Genomic DNA, 15,035 nt, shown 5'->3' with positions numbered 1-15,035 from the left:
AGGTCTCAATTATCCTAAAAAATTGATTGTCCAATTCATGTGCGTAATTTGTTGATTAAGATTTAAACTTCCTACATGGACTAAGTTATTTATGGGGCTCTGTGTGCTAAGAGACAGTTATTTCCCCTGCCAGTTTATCCACTCTGGTGGCTATAGTTACAGACTGTGACTGTATAGATACAGTGGCTGCTGTAGCAGCAACAGCAATAGTTTTAGTCAGCCCAGCACTGATGCCAAAGTCTGTTTCTTTTGCCATCCACTTGCAAGATGTCAAGCCTGTTGAGAAACTAGAACTCTGGAACCCACTGCCTTTCTTTCACAGACTGTAGACGCTATGACATCAAGTGTCAGGAATACTGGTTCAGCTTATCTCACTTGAACTGCCTTGGGCAGGCTCCCATGTTCTCAGGTCTGGTTTTTCTCTGCTAAGTGCATCTCAAACGTTCTGGCAGGCATCTCACTTTATTATTTTCCTGCAAGGAAACAAACATGCCCAACACCCCAAATTAGGGCAGGATTGGTCTTTTCCACTGTTTTATGGAAAAGACTGTATTATGGGAGATTGGGGACATTACTCCCCCTTCGTTTTATCTTTTGTAGTTACATTTTCAAGGAGCTGTGAGCACACTCCAAGGATTACAAGGAACACCTGTTTCATGATGAATTTTCTATTGAATACAAATAGCTGAAATGCCATAATAGAATATCCAGATCCATTGTCCTTTATCACTTTTGGAACTCCCATGTAAGCAAAACATATTTAGAAACCCTAATACCTATCAATTGCCATGTGCACATATTTTAACATATCAAATTCTGTAATCTGAGTAACATCCATAGGGCATAAATGATTAAGAAGTAGGCTTCAAGGTTTCACTCCTACGTTAGTCACAGAAAAATATTATGGGCACACCTTATTGTTTGACGATTTGGTGAGCAGTCTCTCTGGTTAAGCCAAATTGTTTTCTAAACTTGTGTTGATTTGCTGATTAAAGTTCTGAAGCCACAGAGTTTTCTCTGAGACAAACCAACCACTTTGCCAATTAGTCTTTTGTCACCTTCTCTTTAGCCAGTATGCAGGGAAAGGCCTGAAGGGACTTCCAATGTGACCCAGAAAACATGGATATATTCTTAGGTGAATAACATTTTGAATTTACTCAATTAATATTTTAACCTGCTCATTATTTGTTTCTATGCACGGAAATATAGCACCTGAAGAGCGTTAAAGACATAATAAACACCTTAAGTGTATCATTTCTTAGGAGCTATAAGACCATTGCAGCAGCTCATTATTTGGATATTTGAACTGAAGCCCGAGTCGGCTGTTCTTCATATTTTTCCATCAATACCATAAGCTGCTCTTTTATTAGAGGAACCATCAGTAAAAACACATCATTTTTATGGGACTGTTCTTTACTATTTTGGGTAATGTGAAAGGATGCATTAGAGGTCATGGCAAAAGACACTGATCTAGAAAGAGATCAACTCTCTGAAAATTGAGCAAAGGCAATTGCCCATGAGTCACTGTTCAGAAATAACCAACCGATGTGTTGCTGGTTAGAAGGGAAATGTATCTTATTTGAGTCTCAGTCAAAATATCAGCTAGACTCCTTACGGCATTTTTACACCATACAGGATACTGTTTGCAAGTAAGGATTTAACAGTTTTGCTGGGAAGACAGCATCAGCTTTTCATGGTTTTATACTGTTAACATCTGTTGATGTTGGATTACATTCTGTAACAGTAGAAGAACTCATTACCCTTTTTTCTTAAGTGTCTGGGTGGACTGGAATCACCATCTCCTTTTAGAATCTTATTTAAAGGTTTTAAGTCAATAATATTAAATGACCTAAAAAAGGGACATAATATTTTTCAACAACTTCTAAAAAAAATCAAAGACTGTAAATTATACTTTCTAATTTCTATCTTTTTAGGCTTAACTTCTTTAGAATACAACATGAGTCCCAAACAATATTTGAAAATTACTTAAACTTTCTGAGCAGTCTTTTCTACTCCCACATGTGAAGCTTTCATTGGCTGACAAGGCCTCATATTTATCGTAGCTGCCACCATTCCATGTTTGGTGGGGATGGAGGTCATCTAACTAGGACAGAAGTTTTGAGGCTTTTTCTCAAAAACCTTTTTCTAAATCATATTAAGTACTATCTTTATATTTTCTTTTTTAACCAATGTTTTTTTAGGAGGAATTTTATATCCTCTCCTTTGGTAGCCACTATAGAACCATTTGTATAGAATTCTTTTGCTCTTAAGACAAAGCCATAGGCTTTTAATATTTTTTCACTGAGGCTCGGAGGGTTCAAATCACCAATCTTTTAAGACCTTGACTGAGTAGAAGCACTTTTTAATTATATTCAAAGCAATTTAGGTAGCTTTTAAACTGTAGGTGAGGCAATTCAAGTATCTTTTGAATCATTTCCAAAGCAATGTGAGCATTTCCTTTTGTCACTATTCACACATTCACAATCATATTTCATATATACCAGAGTGGCCACACGTTACACACAGAACATGCGCACATCTCTCATCTCCCCTTTTGCCTAGGCTATGATTAGTTTGTTGAAATGAAAAAAATTCTTAATTGAAATTTTTGTATTCCTTCTCCATCCACACAAAGGAGAGGCAGCAGATTGAGACTTGGTAAAGAGCACCTGCATGAGTCAACATTTTAGCCTGAGCTACAGGAATTGTTTGCATCCTTACAAGTGGATACTAGGCATCAAGTAATGTACGAACAAACTTCAAGCAAAGCACCCTGAGAGGCTGGGAAAAGAAGACCACACTCTGAATCCTAAGAGCCTGGGTAAAGAAGCTGAAGCAAGTACTCTAAGTGTGGGGCTCCACCCTACACACCCCACAAAGGGCAAGACATGCCTAGTCCTAGTCTTTAAAGCCCTGCCCACTTCTCACCAAGTTTATAAAGGGAGACTGGAGAGATCAGGAATTGAGTTCATTTCTCGGATTCTGCAATCATCAGCCCTTGAAGTTCCGAAGCCCTACCCTCCACCTGACATTTTCAGTCTGGTTTGGACAACAATCAAGCAAAAGACCAGTTCCTATATTTGAGTACCCACAAGGACCTTAAGATCTCAAGACTGAAAACCTGGTTCAGCAAGATGTTCTCGTTTCCCAAAGCAACTGGGGAACTTGAAGTCTTCCAGGTCTTCCTTGAAGCCTATAAGGAACAGGAAATAACCCCAAGTGATTTCCACCAAGGACCCTGCATTAATTAGCCTGCCAAAGGTCAGATGATACATAGAGATCTGATACTAACTCCTGAGGGATATCAGCCTTTTAATGGGCACCAGGTGACAGACCTGAGAGGCCAGATAAACCACTATGATCAAATGACATTGTTCAGCCATGGAAGTCAGGAAAATATCCTGAATGGTGAGTACATGCCCGGTGGTTTCAGACATCAGCCTTCAGAGGCAACCAGTATCCCTATATCCCTATATGGATCCTCAGATGCAGGGGACAATTGGTGTCCCCTCTAGATGTCAGATGCAAATTCCTGGAGCATGAGGACAATATTCAATGCCAAAGACAACCTGTCCCAGAATCAGGAAACAACTGCCAGGGGGTTGAAGAACCTTCCTGCTTGGGTCAGATGAAGACCACCTCTGTAGATGAGAATGTCTGTTTAAGTCAGAAGCCATCACCCAATGTTGAAGGAAGCCACAGTTCTCAGATGATTTCATCTGCAAACCAAACCCCATATGTAGGCTTCTCCATGAACCCTCCCAGTTCCTTTGTGAGTCAAAGTCAAGCTCTGGAGAGCTGTTCAGTGTTCACTTCGGTCCAGGTACAGCATTCTCAAGAGAAGTCAGACCCGGAGACCCACAGCCACGTGACCCAGGAGAAGCGTCTCCCCTTTGAAGTTCTTCTTCTTCCCATATCAGGTTTGTGACCAATCTTACATAAGGTCATATCACCTTAAAGACCATATCAAGAAACACAGGGGAGAGAAGCCCTTCGTGTGCAACGAGCCTGGATGCCAGTGGAGATTTTTCCGATCAGAAAATCTCTGAAGACACCAAAGAAAACACAGTGGACAGCGGCACTAGCCTTGTGAAAAGTGCAAAAAAATGTTTTTCCACATTGAATTACCTCAAACAACAGCAGGGTGTGTACCTAGCCAAGTAGACAGACTGTCCACAAATAATATCTTCTTGAATAAAATTGTATTGTTACCTACCCAAAACCATGTCAACATCAACCATCTGCTAATGTAGTTTGGAGATGATAACAAGATAAATGTTGAGAATATGAAACTTTAAAAAAGAAGAAATCTTTGTATCAAAGCAGCTATAACCAATCCTTGAATTAAAAGCAATCAAAATTTGAACAAACCCAAATTTTTTGATGTTGCTTTTCTTTCCACAGGTCTTAAAACAGTTTTTGATTGGTTGTATTATTCGTATTTTCTAAAGATTTTGTGTGGTGTCAGCCACAGTAGCAGCTCTGGAGGCTACAAATTTCTTAGGTTTTGACATTTGATATAGCTTGCCTTCTGTCCACTGGGCTAGAGCTGACCTGTTGTAATTGATCTATGGATGAATTTCTGTCCTGAATCTCGAGCATAATCCAGATTCTCTATTTCCTCTTCTGTTGGGACTTTGTACCCTTTCTGACCATGTCCAAAGCAACCGCTAGAAGGCTCTGTGCTTTTCTTCCTCCTTAGAGCTTGCTTTCTCTGTAGGAATAACATATACTGAAATGAAATTCATGCAAGGCAGCCCCAATCGCTAATCCCCGACTGTAAGCAGGTCTGATATCTAAACAAATTTTAATGAACTCCTCTATGTCAGCCTTCTTCCAGTGAGGCCTTGGCACCACCTGGCACACTGGACTAGCATTCTCATGAGCTAGCTGTTTCACAATCAAAAGTTCAACACCTGTGTCTCTAACTTTTTTTGATATTGTCCAAATTATTCTAGAGACCAATTTTGAAATTACTCCCTATGAACCTGCCTGCTCTCTACAACAAATAATCTCATGACAGGCAGGCCTGGTCTATCTGCTTCCAAATTACTAGGGGTAAGGCTGCTAGAGCAACATTCCCTATCACAATCTGGGTGAAAATCTCTGTTGATCTATAATGAACATAAGCCTTCCTTAGTCCTTCCTTGAGCTGCTTAAATGGTATCACTATTTGCATCTGGCTTATGTTTCTGAGTATTTCCTATGCTCCTCTATAGGAAATGTCTGAAATCCCTGGGCATCTCATTCTACCCACTGCTTGTCTAAAATTAGCTTGTATTGATTGACATGCTGTCGTTGCCCTCCATGAACCAAGGGTGTCTGTACCTTAGGCTGACCCATGCTTTCCACAGACAAAGGAACATTTTTCTGATCTGAGGAAACCAGCAAATTTCTTATGTCCTGTGAGAGCAACTAACCCTAACCCTAACCCTAACGCTAACCCTAACCCTAACCCTAACCCTAACCCTAACCCTAACCCTAACCCTAACCCTAACCCTCTGTTTCATTCCCATGAATGTAGAGTAGTAGAAACTTAGTAGAAACCCTATTACTTACCATAACCCTAACACTAATCTTAACCCTAAACCTAACCCTTATCCCTTAACCTAACCCTGAACCTACCCCTAACCATAACCCTAACACTAAACATAAACCTTCCCTACCCCTATCCCTAACTCTAAACATAAGCCAACCCTAACCCTAACCCTAACCCTAACCCTAACCCTAACCCTCTGTTTCATTCCCATGAATGTAGAGTAGTAGAAACTTAGTAGAAACCCTAATACTTACCATAACCCTAACCCTAATCTTAACCCTAAACCTAACCCTTATCCCTTAACCTAACCCTGAACCTACCCCTAACCATAACTCTAACACTAAACATAAACCTTCCCTACCCCAATCCCTAACTCTAAACATAAGTAAACCCTAACCCTAACCCTAACCCTTAACCTAACCCTGAACCTAACCCTAATTCTAACCCTAACACTCACCGTAACCCTAACACAAAACCGAAACCTGAAATTAACCCTAATCCTAACCCTAGCCCTAACCACAACCCTCACCATCAACCTAAAACTAAACCAAAACCTGAACCTAACCCAACCCTAACCCGAACCTGAACCCTAACCCTAACACATAAATCTTAACCTAACACTGAACCTAACCCAAATCTTAACCCAAACCCTAACCCTAACAATAACACTGTGTCTAACCCTAAACCTAACCCTAACCCGAACACTGTGTCTAACCCTAACCATAACCCTAACGCTAACCCTAACCATAACTCTAACACTGATTTTAACCCTACCCCTAACCCTAACCCTGAACCTAACCCTAAAACTAACCCTAACCCTAACCCTAACCTAACGGTAACCCTAACGCTAACACTAACCATAACACTAACACTGATCTTAACCCTAAACCTAACCCTAACACTAACCCTAACCATAACCCTTAAACTGACAATGAAACTAACCCTAATCCTAACCCTAAACCTAACCCTATACCTAAACCTAACACTATCCCAAAACCAAACCATAAACCTAAACTCAACCCTAACCATAACCCTAACCCTAACCCTAACCGTAACCCTAACCCTAACCTAACCCTAACCTAACCCTAAACCTAACCCTAACCCTAACCGAAACGCTAATCCTAACCCTAACGCTAACCCTAACCCTAACCCTAAACCTAAATCTAAACCTAACCCTAACCCTAACCCGAACCCTAAGCCTAACCCTAAAACTAACCATAAACCTAAACCTAACCATAAGCCTAATCCTAACCTAACCCAAACCCTAACCATAACCCTAACCCTAACCCTAAACCTAAATCTAAACCCAACCCTATCCCTAACCCTAACCTAACCCTAACCCTGACCCTAACCGTAACCCTAACCCTAACCCTAACTAAACACAATCCTATCCCTAACCCAAACCCTAACCCTAACTTAACCCTAACCCTTACCCTAAACCTAACTCTAACCCTAAACCTGTCCCTAAACCTAACCCTAACCCTAACCCTAACCCTAACCCTAAAACTAAATCTAAACCTAACCCTATCCCTAACCCTAACCTAACCCTAACCCTGACCCTAACCCTAACCCTACCCCTAACACTAACCCTAACTAAACACAATCCTAACCCTAACCCAAACCCTAACCCTAACCTAATCCTAAATCTTACCCTAACCCTATCCCTAACCCTAAACCTACCCCTAAACCTAACCGTAACCCTAACCTTAACCCTAACCTAACCCTAACCCTAACACTAACCTAACCCTAACACCAACTATAACCCTAATCCTAACCCTAACCTTAACCCTAACCTAACCCTAACCATAACCCTAACCCCAACCCTAACACTAAACCTAAACACAACCCAAACACTAACCCTAACCCTAACCCTAACCCCTAACCCTAACCCTAACCTTAATCCTAACCCTAACCCTAACCCTAACCCAAACCCTAACCCTAACCCTAAACCTAAACCTAACACTAACCCTAAAACTAACACTAACCCTAAACCTAACCATAACCCTAAACAAAACCTTAACACGAACCCTGACCTAACACTAAACCTAAACCTAACCCTAACCCTAACCCTAACCCTAACCCTAAACCTAATTCTATCCCTAAAACTAACCCTAACTCCAACCCCAACCACAACCCTAACCCTAACCTAACCATAAACCTAACCATAACCCTAACCCTAACCTTAACGCTAACCACTAACCCTAACCATAACCCTAAAACAAACTCTAACCCTAACCCTAACCGTAACCCTAACCCTAACCCTATCGCTAAACCTAACCTCAACCCTGAACCTAACCCTAACCCTAACTATCACCTCACCCTAACCCTAAACCTAACCCTAACCCTAACCTTAACATAACCCTAACCCTAACCCTAAACCTAACCCTAAACCCTAATCCTAACCCTAACCCTAACCCTAACCCCTACCATAAACCTAAACACAACCCTAACCATAACCCTAACCCTAACCCTAACCTAACCCTAACCGTAACCCTAACCGTACCCCTAACCTAACCCTAACACTCACCCTAACCCTAACCCCAACACTAAACCTAAACCTAACCCTAACCCAAACCCTAATCCTAACCCTAACCCTAACCCTAATCTAACCCTAACCCTAACCCTAACCCTAACCCTAAAGCTAACCATAAACCTAAACCCAACCACAAGCCTAACCCACAAGCCTAGGTTGACACCTGGTTAGTTAGTCTCATGTCAACTTGACACAAGCTAAAGTCATCTGAGACGAGGAAACAAGAATTGAGAATGTCTCCATAAGGTAATGCTGTATACAGTCCTATGGGTAATTACATAAGTTACTAATTGATGGGTGAGGGCCCAGCTTATACTAATGCCACACATAGGTTCTATAAGAAGGCAAGCTGAGTAAGTCATGTGGAGTAAAGTCTTCCTCTGTCTTCTTCCTGACTTTAAGTTCCCGCCATGTTAGAGTTTCTATCCTTTCTTCCTTTGATGATGTGCAGTAATGTGGAAGCATATGCTAAATATACCCTTAGCTTCCCAACTTGATTTTGACCATAGTCTTTCATCACAGTACTATAACTCTACCTAAGATACATATTTTTAAAAATCCAGGGCTGGAGAGATGGTTCAGAGGTTAAGAGCACTGACTGCTCTTCCAGGGGTCCTGAATTCAAATTTCAGCAACCACGTGGTGGCTCACAGCCATCTGTAATGAGATCTGGTGCCCTCTTCTGACCTGCAGGCATACATGCAGAGGAAATACTGTATAGATAATAAATAAATCTTAAAAAAACTTGAAAAAAATATTTTTTCTCTAGATTCAAAATCTAGAGAAACCTAGCAATGAGCTCTCGTGTGTAACTAATCTCTCACATAAATAAATTGTTACATTTTTCTTCAATATGAATTTAGATATCCAGCTGTCTTTTTATTTAATTTCTCATGGTTTTGCTATTGTGACATGAGGTTTTTAACAAGAAAGTTTTTAATTTAATGGTCAGTGAGTTTTAAAAGTCAGTTTAATATTGCCCTGTGCCTCTGCAGGGTTGCAAAATTTCTGCAGCAGGATACAGTGACCCTGATTACTTTAGCATCAGGTCAGGAGATACATGGAAAAAGAGCCAAACAGGTGGCTCCCAGAGGAGGCAGCTTAGCAGATTCCACAAGGAAGTGGATTTTAACTAACTTACTCTGTTCTTTTGTACAGGGATATTGTATGTCTGTGGAAATTAACATGGTATATTTTGCCCAATGACAGTTCTGTCTTGTTCTTGGGAAAAGATTATATGCAGTCCAATTCTCCCAACAGGTTCATTGTGATCTGATAATGCTGTGAGCTGCCTGCAGCAGGAGAATATAAATAGGGCAGAAAAATGGTCCGTGCAGGGTCTTCATGCTGCAGTCTCTGTTCTGAAACAGAGTCTGTGCATGAGTGTGACATCTGTCTTCAAAAAAGCAAACACACCATCATGTGGACCACCTGATCCATCCCATCAGCAGTAACAGAAATCTTGAAACTCACAATCAGTGGAGGCTGTGAAGCTCCCTGGAATGAGGAATTTAGATGGCCCTGTAAGGGAGTAGTGATATTTGCCATGTCATGCAGGGAGGAGGGACCTTTGTATTCCCAGCATTCTGGGAGTCATGACCACAATTTCAGCATGCAGATGCAGTTTACACTGAGGATTAATTGAGAATCACACTTGATTACTGAGCTGGAATTGAGGGCAAGAGGTGAGAATTGTCTGTAAACTGTCAGAAACATTGGAATTCCAGGGCATTGTTGAAAGCTGCAAAATAAAGGTAATTTATTCAAATATCATGTGGAAAGTCTCACATCATAATTAGATAAATCCATAGCCTTCTTTTCTGGTTTATTAAAGGGAAGATGCGCTCTTTTAAATATAATTAAGGATAAAACATAGCACATTGTTATATGTAAAAGTAAATCCACTAAAAAACCTGCCTGTCTACTCAGACATTGCTAGGAGGGACTGTGAACATTCTAGCAAAATGGAATGTCATAGACATGAAAACTCAGTGATAACATGAGAAATCACTCCTTAATCGGCACCTTCATGTCATGGTAAATTCCTCTTTCACTCAGCTCATCTAAGCTGTAGTACTGGTGAACAATTTTCTCACCAGTGATGACCACCACAGAGAGGTCATGTGTGTCTTTGTCTAGCTGGCACACGGTTGGGAATGAAATCACCATGTCAAGTTCTTGCTAGGTTCCCCCAGCATTCTTGAGGTAGTGACCCAATAACACAACTCTGGTACCTTAAAGACCTTGTCTACCAACTCCTTTTGCACAGCATTAGAGAGGTTGAAGTAGTCCTTATCCTCATCAATACTCTTCAGGAAATTTTGGATGGGCTAGATGACAATGGCATGCTGGTCATGCTTCTCTGTGATCCTCAGTTGCTGGTCAACTGAATGGTCCTAGATGGGCCTCAGTCCGGGGCATCAAAGAATAACTAAGAATTGAGCAGAATGAACATGGAGCACACTATCCAGAAGCTAAATTAATCATCTCTGCACATCTTGCAGAACTCTTCCATAGTCTTCTCTGTGGGAACTTTACCCAAGTCATGGTTACAACTGACCAGCACCAGTGCAATGTCTTAGTTAATGAACATTAGCACTTGCTGCAGGTCCTTTGTCTGTTCTTACCACCAGGGTATTCCTGGCATGGTGTGAATAAGATTTCCACAGCAAACAAAGAATTTGGGTTTGGGGTTCAGTTTGCTGAAGGCCCCAATGTCTTGCTCAGTAAGATGGATCTCCTGCCACCACTCATCACAGCCATTGTCCCAATCTGTTGATGACCAGGCCTTCATCACCCCAATCTGGGGTGTCTGCACCATAGATAAAAAAGAATGGATTATTTCCATTCCCTTCCCCCTTTTTAAGGAAAACATGTCCAGGATCATGCCCTGAGCTCTGTGGAAAACACTTCTCACCACCACAAATGATATAGCTACAGAATTCTAGCCTTACTTATGCATGTACTATAAAGAAGTGAACCCACACATCCCTGAAACTTTGCCTGAACAATGCCTCTGAAAGCAATTCTTGTTTTTCACAGTTGAGAAGAAAGTTTTTATTGTAGATTAAGGGAACATACAGACAGAGACATCTAGAAAATGTCCAGAGCAGGGAGAGAAAGTGGCAGACTAAATAAGACCAGCTGAGTAACCAGGCCAGGGGTGGGCATGTGACTAATGAGAGAGGAAGACAAAGAGAGTGTGGACAAAGGAGACCAAGAGAGAGGGGCAAGAGACAGGGCCAAGAATGGAAGACAAAAGAGAGAGCATGATCAAAATAGTAGGGTTATATGAGAATGAGATACTGGGAGAGGGAAGCACATGAACTATAAAAGTTTATGGTCCTGAAAGCAAATCCTCAAGTCTGAGTATTGAACATACCTTTCAAGAAAGTTCAGAAGCAATTCTAAGTAATGATGTACTTAGGAAGACAGTCACCGGCATTGTGTGGGTGATGGAGTATGGCAAATAACAAAACACTTTTGGGTACATGAGAAAGTGACAATAGGCTGTGTCTGAAAGAATGTTGTTTAGAAAATATTTCACTAGACGTAATCAGGATGAACTACTGGCTACTGAAATGTTCTTGGAGAGGAAAAGTCAATGTCTTTATTTGTGTATCCATCAAGTATCTCACTAATCTAAAACAGATAAATACAAACTAAACAAGAAATCAAAGAGACATGCTAATCAAACTCAGGGGACACTAAACAGAAAAACAGAAAAAAAAAACCAAAAGATATGATATGAAAAATGGTATGAGTGAGTGCAATAATAATATAATATATGAACATATAAAATTTTCTAGGAACAAATCATACCAATAAAAATCATAATATTTAAACCATTGCAATGCATATTGTAGAAAATGAAATTAATGAATTAGTACAAATGTAAGACGATTCTAGAAAACTCAAAGTAAAGCAATAAAAAAGGGACAGGGATTCCATCTTCACAGTTAAGAACATGGACAGCCATTTTCATTCTACTGTAATTAGACAAATTGTTTAGAAAAATACAGACACAGGAGTCTATAGAGAAGAGAATTGTGAGAACTTTACATTTCAAGAGTTTCCTTCACAGACCATATTTGGGCTAAGCCACATGAGTGGGGATCATTATTTCTTGAGAAATTTTTATGAAATCAGGAGTATGAAACTGTGATTACAAAAGTGGACTAAACTTGAAGAATAAAGCCTTCAATGTTCTTAGAGGTTACATCGCTGGGGTGCAGAACTCATTATGTTGGAAGTTCCTTCCATCTGTTTTGCTTCTGTTACCTGTATGTTAGACCTGCATTTCAGATATTGTATGGTTCATCTAGATCCAATATTTCGAGGTCTTTCTTGCAAACAAGCCTTCATTGTCTCAGCTTCAGGATGGGCCACTCAGGGCTTCATCAGAGGGAATCCACCCTGCCAAAGGAATACTTGCCATCAGCAGCACTCTGAAGCTGCAGAAAAGATGCCATATCAACCACAATCCCATATTTTCCTTGTTCCCAAAATCGGTATCACATGAATGATGCTAGCAATTTTCCTATCAGCTGGGGATGGAGGGTATTCCTCCTGGACCACAGTAGATTTTCCTAATAACTTTTGTGACCCATTGCTGTCAAATCCTAATTAGAGATGTATTAAGGCTCAAATTGCTGGATACTAATGTAAGACCATTCTCCTCCATCAATAGGATCTAAATCGCAACAATTTCAACCTATCCAGCCAAAATTCACAAATGGGCTGCATGAAAGAGCAAGGTCTGATGTGTACACATTCCTTACAAATATGTTTGAAGGGTTTCTCTTTTTGGAAAGAATATATAAACTGAGAGAATTTTTGACTTTTGGAAACAACATATGCTTGGAGGAATGAAAGAAAATTAAAGTAATTATGACAGTGCATATTAATCTTTTAAATATAAGAATGTTCCAAATTGCAAAAATTCAAGGAAGTAATTGAGGGAAGATTATTACTACCAGATGAATTGGTACACCTATGCTTCCTGATATATATTGACCTCCCAGATGATGAATATGAATGAAAATAGCATCTTGTTTAGAAATTAACAATAAGTTTTCAAGTTTCCATAGAATTAATTTCCTAGAATTTAAATTCAAATGGTAGTATTGATGGCTATAGCTTCATATAGTTAACACTTGTAGAAACAAAAAGAAACAGATAATGAAAAGCCTGTAGTAAGGAGAGACCCTGATTACAAGTACTGCAGACCATGCCCAAATTTGGGCATAGTCAAAGGCACATAGCAGGGTGTATAAGAGCAATGGGCCCAGCATATGGTCTTTCTCTCTAGGCTGAGCTGGTGCTGGAAAGCATTCTGGGTCTGACCTGCTTGCAGTCCCAACCTGGTCACTGGATCCCTTGTGTGAACATATACCCTAATAAATTACTGGTTATTAACCTATCTCAAATTCCATTTGTATTCATCAATAGCCTGTTGTAAATAACAGAATTCATGCTTCCCAAACAGGTAAATACATTGTGGAACATGAAATAAAAAAAAATACTACCACTAATTGCATTTCAATGAGACAGTGAAATACAGAGAGAGAGAAAAGGAAGGATGATGGAAGGGTGGCTGAAACAAGTCAAATGTCTGCAGATAATCTGAATGGTATTTTCCATAATCAATTGTGAATGGACAGATGAAACTAAATGTTAGAGAAATGAAGAGTGAAAATGCCACATTTAGACCCTTCTAAGAAGGGACCTACTACAGAGTAAAGGTAAGAACAGGAAAAACAAGATCATCTAAAATTACCCAGAACTCAACCAACAAGTGACCCAATACCCTCAGAGCTGCTTCCATATAAGATCGCAGTCATTTCTTGAAATGTCTGTGGGGCAAGGGCTTTTGTGGGATGCTGGAAGGGGGGCTGTATGCCCTGCACTATGCCCTCTTCATATAGGGGATGCTTTAGGTGGCTGTGATTATATACTCCCTAACCCTTTTCCTAAGGCTCTGCAGCATTGGAAACTAAGATTACTGGGTTTCTCCTCCACTATTGCCACCTTACCTGTTCTTAACACATTGAGAGACTGAGTTAATAACATGCTCTATCAGCAACTTTGTCACTCACAGACTCACCATCATCCAAAATGCACGATTCTTTCCCACTCAGGTTAAGAGGACTTGGTTTAGATACCTGTTCATTTTGTGGAATATTGACCACATTTTGAACCCTGAATTTGTATTATTTAAATAAAAGCTTGGGCCAGAAGTTGGAGCCAAAATCTAGTTGAAAGGAAGTAGCCATAGATTGTTAGAGGGACTCCAGAAACTGGATAGAAAATGCCCAGGAAGTATTGATAGTAGACTTGTGAATTTGGTCATCTTTTTGGTTTAGCATCACAAAAGAAACTCTTGCTTAAGGTTGCCAGATAAGGACGAATATAAATAGTTCCTTCCCTGACTTTCTTAGCTAGAAGGTTTGCACCCCATAGTCTGACTCCCAGTTCTTTATTGGTAAAAATAGAACAATAGAGACTTGGGTAAGAAGTAAATTTGGCTGCAGAGTCAGAGGCAGTTCTGACAGGTTATAGCAGTCCCATTAAGCCTTCACATGAGCAGTGGAACAGTGATTGCGGAGCCCCAGCGAGTAGCTGAAATAGCAGTAGATTCAGGTGCACCCACTGTGGTGACAATAAAGTAGCACTCCATTCTACCTTATTCTTATGGAAAATCTTTCATCTGAACCATCACTCCTCCTTTATTACATGCATAAGTTCTCACTAAAAACAAGGTACTTTTAACAATAAATCATCTGGAATAATATTTCAATAATTCAAAATATATTCCGAGTCTCTGTTTCTCTGTCTCTGTCAATGTCTGTCCTGTGTCTTTGTCTCTGTGTTTGTGTGTAAGAGAAATTGTCTTGGTGTGTGTGTGTGTGTGTGTGTGTGTGTGTGTGTGTGTGTGTGTGTGTGTGATGAAGAGATGATCTC

General features: G+C 40.2%; 1 pseudogene; it reads right to left on the bottom strand.

Moving 5' to 3' along the window:
• Positions 1-10,079: 10,079 nt before the first annotated feature.
• On the bottom strand, positions 10,080-14,751 carry LOC113839017 (annotated as a pseudogene).
• Between the last annotated feature and the right edge of the window lie 284 nt (positions 14,752-15,035).

This window comes from Cricetulus griseus, unplaced genomic scaffold, assembly GCF_003668045.3.
Source record: "Cricetulus griseus strain 17A/GY unplaced genomic scaffold, alternate assembly CriGri-PICRH-1.0 unplaced_scaffold_40, whole genome shotgun sequence".
NCBI classification, from domain to species: Eukaryota; Metazoa; Chordata; class Mammalia; order Rodentia; family Cricetidae; genus Cricetulus; species Cricetulus griseus.
The sequence above is the reverse complement of the archived record's forward strand: the minus strand, read 5'-3'. Positions and strand labels throughout refer to the sequence as shown.